The following is a 9,123-nucleotide window of genomic DNA, read 5'->3' as shown; positions in this document are numbered from 1 at the left end:
AAAGACCTAAGCAGACGCAGCCCGGAGGGACGAAATAGGCGGGGCTAGGGTGCGACCTTGGCCTATGAAAAGCCTCCGTTTGAGACCTGCCTGTCAACGGCCATATTGAGAACTGGCATACTCCAGCTTGAATCCCCGAGGCATGGAGACGCATGGTGTGGGGTTCCAAGTTGGAAAGGCCCGGAGAAGAGAAGGTGTCCACGTCGCAGAGGGGAACAGCTTCCACCCCTTTGACTTCATAGTGGGCAGGAACCGTTCTAAAGTAGTCCGACAAAGTTGCCGCGGTAACATTCTGTGGCAGGGAAGAGTGAGAAAGGGCCGTGTGAGCATGCGCAGTGGCCACGTTTTACCTTTTGCAGTCCAATTCCTGTTACGGGTGATATGGGTGGGGTGGGTGGACACACTAGCCCAAGCCTTAAATTCCGGACGGAAACTGCCTAGAACTGCTAGTTGAAGGACAGCGGCTCACCAGGTGTTGCTTAATTAAGAGGAGTCCTTTCCTCTTGTGATTAAAAGTCAGGCAGCCTTGGATTCAAGTTTTAAGTCCTATCCCCTATTCCCTGTACCATCTTTGTTGTATTTTTTAACCTCAAAGCCTCAGTTTCCAAATTTTATTTCGCTCAGTAATAAGGTAAAATGCTTAGCTTCAGTGCTTGGCACTTGATATTCCTTATTATCACACCACAGGTTATACATTTCCAAAGCAACTACCTAAAAAGATGTTATTAAAAAACAAAAAAACTTGGATAGTGTTCGTACACGTGACATTGCAGTGAAACAAAATTATGAAGATTTACATATTCATAGGCAGATTGACGAAGGCAATGGCACCCCACTCCAGTACTCTTGCCTGGAAAATCCCATGGACGGAGGAGCCTGGTAGGCTACAGTCCATGGGGTCGCTAGGAGTCGGACACGACTGAAGTGACTTAGCAGCAGCAGCAGGCAGATTGAATGCAGAGCCTTGTTGAGGCATCAGGGACACAAAAGTGAATGAGACGTGACCCTCCCATTAGCAGAGCACATAGCTACAACTTTAATGTGAATTTTGGGAGTGTTGAGCAGCTGTTCTTTACCATTCCACTTACTCACTCTCAACCCCCTTCCAGCCCAGTCTTGAAAAGGAAGGCGAAAGTAGTCTGATACGGTAGGCTGGTGAGAACTGTCTCTCATACAAGATATTGCCTAAGGGAATATTTCACTGGCTAACTACAGACTCTCCCAGTTAATCTCCATCAAAATCTGCGCTGTGGGTCCCTCACTAATGCCAGTGAGGAATAAAAAATCATAGCTTTAGTTTGCCATCTGGGTCAGGGCAGACTGTTCAACATATCAGTCAATAAAGTTTTTTGGCTTCAACAAACTTGGCTAAGCAAAACTACTCAGATCCTTTTCTTGAGCTTAACTAGGCACATTCACACAGGTTTTACCCAGAAATAATATGAAACTAAGATTTGCATTTCCCACCCTCCAATCTCTGCTCCCAAATTAACTTAATTTTTATCTGCAAAATTTGCAAGAACATCATTACTACAGCCACCAAGTTCCCAGCCACTTTCCCTATTCATAGTACAGTTAGCAATCCCATTTCCAGAAATTTAACGTTAAGTTGGAGTTGAGGGGCCACGTACACATGAAATCACAATAATAGATTTTAGTTATTGAATACATACTATGTGTTAAGCATTTTGTTATTTGCTTTGCTTCTTTGACTCTCACGAAATCCTGGGAGTTAGCTGTTCTCAGTTTTTTATAAATGAGTCACAGAGAATTTAAGTATCTTGGTATATACCTAAAAAATCCACTGAGGTGAGATTTCAATCTAGATGTCTTTTTCTCCAAAGTCTTAGCTGTTAATCATGGGGTATAGAAGGATGCAGAAATCCATCTCTTCATGTATAAGTTAATAAGTTGGCAAATCAATCCCAAAGCTTCTTAAAAAAAAAAAAATTCCTTCCCAGTTATAAGCCATATACAAACATTAATATATAAGAACTATTCCCCAAAATTAAGTGTAATACTCATTTTCTATTGCTTTTTGTTGTTGTTGTTCAGTCACTAAGTCATGTCTGACTCTCTTATGACCCCATGGACTGTAGCCCATCAGGCTCCTCTGTCCCTGGAATTTCCCAGGAAAGAATATGGAGTAGGTTGCTATTTCCTTCTCCAGGGGATCTTCCCGACCCAGGAATTGAATCCGTGTCTCCTGCATTGTCAGGCAGATTCTTTACCACTGCATCACCTGGGAAGCCCATTCTATTGCTTACCACTTTCTTTAGTTTATATAAACTACACCTGAAAATAAATTTTAAAAAAAATTTAGCTTCATATTGTATGGGTACAACCAAAATGAATTTTAAGTATTAATATGTATCCAGTGCTCTGATCCTTGGTGAATACCTCCATTTTCAGGACTGAAGAACCCGACTCCACTTCTGTGTACAGTTTTTACAACCACTCCAACAAGTCACACCCTTGTGACTCAGAACGCTGTCATCTCATATTGTCCCTTCTCATTACGATGCTGTGTAGCAGCTTCCTCATCCCTATGTGCTGCTCCTTGGTGCTACGTGACTATTTCAAATGCTCATGAGCACCCTTTTGGTAGACGTTATCTTTTGCCCACCTTGATTGGGGTTCTGCACTTTGGCAAGTCAAAGCCGACCACGGACGTGAAAGGCCTGGTTTGATGTTGTAGTGCTGCCATCTGTTGTCAGTGTGCTCCATCTACATGCGTTGCTTTGTGTTGGTCTTTGGAATTGTATAGAATCTCAGTATTTGTGGGACTGAATTTCCTGGGATAATAAAATCTTCATACTTCTATTTGCAATTGCATTGGCAGAAAGTTCTAAAAACTGTTTCATGAATCATGTTTATGTTATAAAAAAAATTTCTTATATAACTTAAATGTGACAATCTTGTTTTAAGAACTTATCCCTACAGAGTTTTACCATAAGGTGTTACTAAGAATACAGTGGGGGACTGAAGAAACTGGGAAAAAAGGGAAGATGTTAAAGATTTCTTTGGTGGGTAATGGTAATTAGCTGTACGGTTAGTATAGATTTCAACAGGCAGATTCTTTAGCATTTGAGCCACCAGGGAAGCCCAAACGTTAATTAGCACATCATTAATTGCAAAGGCACTGTAGTTGAATGGACTTAGAAACCTACCTTGAACTGTAGAGGGAGACTACCATTTATTGAATGCTTCTGTGTGCCAGGCCCTGTACTAAGCTTCACATGTTTCAGTTATTCTCCAGTAATCCTACCAGGAAAAGAAAAAGGTATTAAGCACCATTGGTCACTGGAAACAGTTGTATAATGAATAAGGGGGAAAATCCACTAGCATTTTACTTGAGCAGTGGGAGGAAAGTACATACATACTCATATGTACTATTTATACATATTTACTAATAATCTGAAACTCTCTGATACACATGCTGAAGAAGTTTGGGCATTCCAAAGTGACTTATTAACCTCATCCTCCTGGTTATTTCTCTTTCATACACAAATGGAACAACTGTTTGCCCTCTTGTTTTTAAAACTTGAGAATTTTGGTGTAGTGATGTAGGATTAGCTCAGAAACCTCTCCCAAGAAGAACCTTCTTTTTTTTTTTCTCATGTGGGGCTGTGGACGTGTTCCCTGTCTAGTTTCCTGCAAATACCTGTTACAGCATTTACCATACATTTTTTGGCAACAGTAATGGTATCTTGCTTATTTTTGAATCCCAGATCCTAACACAGGGCCTTGAACCTAGTAGGAATGCTGAAAATATGTGTGATCAGTTCAAAAATTGAGACGTTACAATAGTCTACTTAGAAAATTCTAAAGACAGTCACTTTTTAAGACATACCTTTAACACCTGCTAGAGAGTAAAACTAAATATATTTTCATATTAGCTCAACAGTTAGGAATATCTATAAAATATATGTTCCTTTAAAATCCAAGGAATATTTTTCCCAAGCTAAAGAGAAAAGTTCATTTAACAGTGATGGATGATTTCACTAATAAACCCAAGAATTATTTTACTTACTCTATAGTTTAAATTTATAAGATACTAATTTTGCATTGTGTACCCAAATCTAAAACAAAACATAGCAAAAAGTAATTTTAAAAATGCCTATTATTTTTAATGTTGTCGTACTACCCAAAACAACCTAAAGATTTAATGTGATCCCTATGAAATTACCCATGACATTTTTCACATAACTAGAACAAATAATTTGATAATTTATGTGGAACCATGAAAGCCCCATTATTGCCAAAGCAATCCTGAGGAAAAAGAACAAAGCAGGAGGCACAATCCTCCCAGATGTCAGACAATACTACAAAGCTACAGTAATCAAAACAGCATGGTATCTGCACAAAAGCAGAAATATGGATCAATGGAACAGAATAGAGAACCCAGAAATAAACCCACATACCTATGGTAAATTAATCTTCAACAAAGGAGGGAAAAATACACAAGAGGGAAAAGACAGTCTCTTCAGCAAGTGGTGTTGGGAAAGTTGCACAGCCAGATGCAAATCAATGGAATTAGAACATACCCTCACACCACACACAAAAATAAACTCAAAATGGCTTAAATACTTAAATAAAAGACTTGACCCCATAAAACTCCCAGAACAGAACATAAGGAAAACATTCTCTGACATAAATTTTAGCAATGTTTTCTTAGGTCAGTCTCCTAAGGGGCAATAGAAATAAAAGAAAATGTAAAGAAAAAAAAAACAATGGGACTGAATCGAACTTAGAAGCTTTTGCACAGCAAAAGAAACGGTTAAGTGAAACAAAACAACTGACAGACTGGGAGAAACTACTTGCAAATGATGCAAATGACAAGGGATTAATTTTCAAAATTCACAAATAGCTCATACAATTCAATAACAAAAAAAACAGTTCAATCAAAAAATGACTCAGTTCAGTTCATTCAGTCGTGTCCGACACTTTGCGACCCCATGGACTGCCGCACACCAGGCTTCCCTGTCCATCACCACCTCCCGAAAGCTTGTCAAACTCATGTCCACCAAGTTGGTGATGCCATCCAACCTAAATAGATGCCATCTATTTAGACTGGAAGATCTAAATAGACATTTCTCCAAAGAAGACATACAGATAGCGATAGGCACATGAAAAGATGCTCATCATTGCTAATTAATAGAGTAATGTAAATCAAAGCTACAATCAGGTACCACCTCATGTGAATCAGAATGGCCATCATTAAAAAGTCTATAATAATAAATGATGGAGAGGGTGTGGAGAAAAGGCAACCCACTTACATTGTTGGTGGAAATGTAAATTGGTGCAGCTACTATGCAAACAGTATGGAGGCCTCTTAAAAAACTAAAAATAGAGTTGCCATATGACCAGCAATCCCACTCCTGGGCATATAGCCAGACAAAACTATTACTTGAAAAGATACATGTACCCTTATTTTCATAGCAGCTCTATTTATAATAGTCAAGGCATGGAAATAACCTAAATGTCCATCTACAGATAAATGAATAAAGAAGATGTGATACATCTCCAAATTTGATATATGTAATACATATATCATATATATACACACATACACACACTCACACACATACGTGGCTTCCCAGGTGGCACTAGTGGTAAAGAACCTGCCTGCCAATGCCAGTGCAGGAGATGTGAAAGACAGTTTCAATCACTGGGTCAAGAACATCCCCTGGAGAAGGAAATGGCAACCGACTCCAGTATTCTTGCCTGGAAAATCCTGTAGACAAAGAAGCCTGGTGGGCTACAGTCCATAGAGTTGCAAAGAGTCAGACATGAATGAAGCAACTCAGCACACATGCATGTACAGATACATACGATGGAATACTACTTCTCCCTAAAAAGAATGAAGTAGTGCCACTTATAGCAACATGGATGGACCTAGAGATTATCATATTAAGTGAAGTAAGTCAGAGAAAGATAAATATCATATATCACTTACATGTGGAATCTAAAAATAAATGAGACAAATGAACATACCTAGGAAAGAGAAGCAGACCTACAGACACAGAGAGCAGACCTGTAGTTGCCAAGGGCAAAGGGAAATGGAGGAGGGAAAGACTGGGAGTCTGGGATTAGCAGATGCAAACTATTATTTATAGGATGAATAAGTAACAAGCTCTTACTGTAGAGCACAGGGAATTATGTTTAATATCCTATGCTAAGCCATAATGGAAAAGGATATGAAAAAGAATATATGTAGGTATAACTGAATCAGTTTGTTGTACAGCAGAAATTAACACAACATTGTAAATAAACTATATTTCAATAAAGTTTACAAAAATCCATATTACTATATTTCTATTCCCTTACATACTCGAAGACTCGCTATAATTGCTTTCCCACTGTTACCTGATCTACATTCTTCATTTACCCTCTACCACAGCTCCAGGTTTGGGTGAGCACTATCTAAAACTGCCATTTATCAACAATGCTATCAGAGTTTACTAATCATTGATTCTTCCTCATTCATCCACTGGCAAGTTACTGTTTACATCTCAGGTGGTCAGACTTCACAGATCAGACAGACTACCCCCTCATCAGCCTGTCCTTTATATTTCTTTTGGATTCGTTCCAAAAGGGACCCAAAACAACTGGATTCTGAACACCATTTAACGTTAATTATCTTTTTTATAATGTATATTTAAAAGTACAAACTTTTTTTAAAATGATCTCATTAGAATTTTTCTAGCCTTCTAAATGAACAGGTCAAAAAGGTATAGTAAACAGTTACTCAAAAAGCCATGTCACAACCATTGTTAAAAGTATAATTTCTATGACCCTCAGGTGGTTGCAACTCACTCAAAACTCTTTTGACTTTTGTGGTCATGATGAGCAAAAATGAAGGTGAAAAGACTTCTAGTGTGGACATTTGTCACTAAAAAATGGGGGGCTGTCCATATTTGAACCCCAGGACTTCCCTGGTGGCTCAGATGGTAAAGAATCTGCTTACAATGCAGATCAAACCCAGGTTTGATGCCTGGGTTGGGAAGATCCCCTGGGAGAAGGGAATGGCAACCCACTCCAGTATTCTTGCCTGGAGAATTCTATGGATGGAGGAGCCTGGTGGGCTACAATCCATGCGGTCACGAAGAGTCAGACACGACTGAGTGACTAACAGTTTCCTTTGGTTAGGGAATTGTCTCCTTATGTGACTAGAATACTGGAAATTTAGTCCTCCTTCCATAATGAACTGAAAACATCAGATAACACTTTCCCAGCTCTGTGACAGCTAGAGCATAGGCATATGACCCAGGTTCACCTAACCGAAAAATCATCCACCTGAAATTTTTAACATGCAGATTGTGAGGCAGGGATGGACAGAATTCTTGCTGATAGGGAGGATAAGGTGAGTGTAGCAGCATCCTTTTGCAGTAGCCACAGTGTCAGCAAGCATATCCAATTTCCTGTTCAGTGGTGGAAGCAAGGGCATCTATGTTGTGTGGACACCACACTGAAGTGTGTGATTCTGGCTGAATACATGCATGCATGCGAAGTCGTTTCAGTTGTATCTGACTTTTGCGACCCAGTGCCATGCCCTCCTCCAAGGGATCTTCCTGATCCAGGATTCCAGGGATTGAACTTGGGTCTCTTGCATCTCCTACTTTGGCAGGTGGGTTCTTTACCACTAATACTACCTGGGAAGCCCTCTGGGTATGTAGCCTTCCTTTATTCTTGTCCACTTTAAAATCTGGTTCTCCAGGTTTTCCTACAGTTCTGTGTGCTACACAACTTCCTTTCAATAATTCCTTTTCTTCTTAAATTGGTCAGAATTTGTTTCCATTGCTTGCAACTAATAACCTAAAGAGATATAATTATTTCTTTTCTTTGGCCACACGCAGCTTTTGGAATTTTAGTTCCCCAACCAGTGGTGGAACCCATGCCCTCTGCAGTGGAATCACAGAGTTCTAACCACTGGACTGCCAAGGAATTCCTACAACTGTCATTTATTAAGACCCTCTTTTTGCCATTTCAAAGCCTAGGCAGAGGAAAAAAAAATGGAAAAAAGGTTTGTTTTGGAGATAGGACTAAAGTTTCTTTTTTCCTCCTCCTTGCTTCTTTTTCCAAATTTTCTTTTACTGAGCATTGCTTTGCTATTCGAAAATTCTAAAAATTAAAAAAAAATTCTATTCTATTCTAAAAATTCTATTACTGGACAAGAGAAATAAATAATAAAGCTTCTTGAAAATCAGAATATTGACAGAAATCTCTTATCACTTCCTGTCTCTGATAGTAAAAGAAAACAGAGGACAAACAATTAGAAAAGAGGAGAAGAAAAAGTCTTTTGGGAAAAGCACACAAAATCCTTTGGAAATAGAATGAATTGATTATTACAGCCAAGAAACTTTTGCCTTCGAAGTGACAATTGTAGCAAAGTAAGGTTGAAGAGGCGATCAGAGAAGATTTTCAATATTAGGAAGAGTTTCTAAGAGCAATCTGCTGAAGCCACATGGGGAAATTTAGGTCTTCAATTTTGGGGGAAAGAGTTTCTCTATATAATCTTTTGCTTAAAACGCTTTCAAATTCCTTCAGCAGGGATGAACACAGCAAGACACGAAGTCACAACTGTGGGGCCCCCAGGACATAGGAAGCTTTCCCTCACTGGTAGGAATTCACGACCAAGTTCCTCTGAAAACGAAAGAACTTTTCTTCCATTATTACAAACAAACAAAGATAATAGACCTAGTGTGATGTTATATTCATCCGAGTCAGTAACATTTTTGAACAACAAAAATATTTTCTATATGTGATATGAGGGTGATCAAGTGACAGATGAATCAAATAAGTTACCTGTGGCTCTAAACATCTCTCCATTGTACCCCCATTGTTTCACTAGCAATAAAATACTAAAACAACAATAATAAATAGAAAACCTGTCTATTTTCCCATACTGGTTAATGTGAGGAGAAAACACCTGCCCATTGCAATCCCACAAAAATGGTTTTAATACAGGGTCACAGAAAATTCAATGGTTTTATAGCCCACTATAAAACAGCCCTTTGTCTTTTCCCCCTAATTCCCGAGTGTCACATTTAACAAAAAAAGGAAACTACAGATAATAGAGGTGTTTGCAGATTAGCCTTTCAAGCCATAAATAACATAGGG

This window comes from Bos taurus, chromosome 9, assembly GCF_002263795.3.
Source record: "Bos taurus isolate L1 Dominette 01449 registration number 42190680 breed Hereford chromosome 9, ARS-UCD2.0, whole genome shotgun sequence".
NCBI lineage: Eukaryota > Metazoa > Chordata > Mammalia > Artiodactyla > Bovidae > Bos > Bos taurus.
The sequence above is the reverse complement of the archived record's forward strand: the minus strand, read 5'-3'. Positions refer to the sequence as shown.